The 914-nt window shown below is 47.6% G+C and overlaps 1 non-coding gene across 1 annotated transcript; it reads right to left on the reverse strand.

Annotated features, from left to right (window-relative positions):
• Window positions 1-570: 570 nt before the first annotated feature.
• Trnas-cga (transfer RNA serine (anticodon CGA)) lies at window positions 571-644 on the reverse strand. Its single transcript has one exon. It is a non-coding gene; the product is annotated as a tRNA-Ser (tRNA).
• Between the last annotated feature and the right edge of the window lie 270 nt (window positions 645-914).

A 914-nucleotide genomic window follows, 5' to 3' on the forward strand; every position in this document is an offset into this window, starting at 1 on the left:
TACTTCTAATAGCCATACCATAGTACTGTACAATTTGATCAATTTGTTTATCAGCCAGTCGACGTCTTATACTTAGACAATCACATAAGTTAGTACTTCCCAACCGCTGTTTGAGTCTACGTATTCTCGTGCCCATCCTCTTTTGCACATGATTAATGCACTCTAGTTTTGTAATTGACAAATTACCATAGGGTTTGTTTCCAGAATGAGATTTTCACTCTGCAGCGGAATGTGCACTGATATGAAACTACCTGGCAGATTAAAACTGTGTGCCCCACCAAGACTCGAACTCGGGACCTTTGCCTTTCGCGGGCAAGTGCTCTACAATCTGAACTACTGAAGCACGACTCACGCCCGGTACTCACAGCTTTACTTCTGCCAGTATCTCGTCTCCTACCTTCCAAACTTTACAGAAGCTCTCCTGCGAACCATGCAGAACTAGCACTCCTGAAAGAAAGGATATTGCGGAGACATGGCTTAGCCACAGCCTGGGGGATGTTTCCAGAATGAGATTTTCACTCTGCAGCGGAGTGTGCGCTGATATGAAACTTCCTGTCAGATTAAAACTGTGTGCCCGACCGAGACTCGAACTCGGGACCTTTGCCTTTCGCGGGCAAGTGCTCTACCATCTGAGCTACCGGGCACACAGTTTTAATCTGCCAGGAAGTTTCATATCAGCACACACTCCACTGCAGAGTGAAAATCTCATTCTGGAAACATCCCCCAGGCTGTGGCTAAGCCATGTCACCGCAGTATCCTTTCTTTCAGGAGTGCTAGTTCTGCATGGTTCGCAGTAGAGCTTCTGTTAAGTTTGGAAGGTGGGAGACGAGGTACTGGCAGAAGTAAAGCTGTGAGTACCGGGCGTGAGTCGTGCTTCGGTAGCTCAGATGGTAGAACACTTGCCCGCGAAAGGC

Source organism: Schistocerca serialis, chromosome 9 (assembly GCF_023864345.2).
Source record: "Schistocerca serialis cubense isolate TAMUIC-IGC-003099 chromosome 9, iqSchSeri2.2, whole genome shotgun sequence".
Classification (NCBI taxonomy): domain Eukaryota; kingdom Metazoa; phylum Arthropoda; class Insecta; order Orthoptera; family Acrididae; genus Schistocerca; species Schistocerca serialis.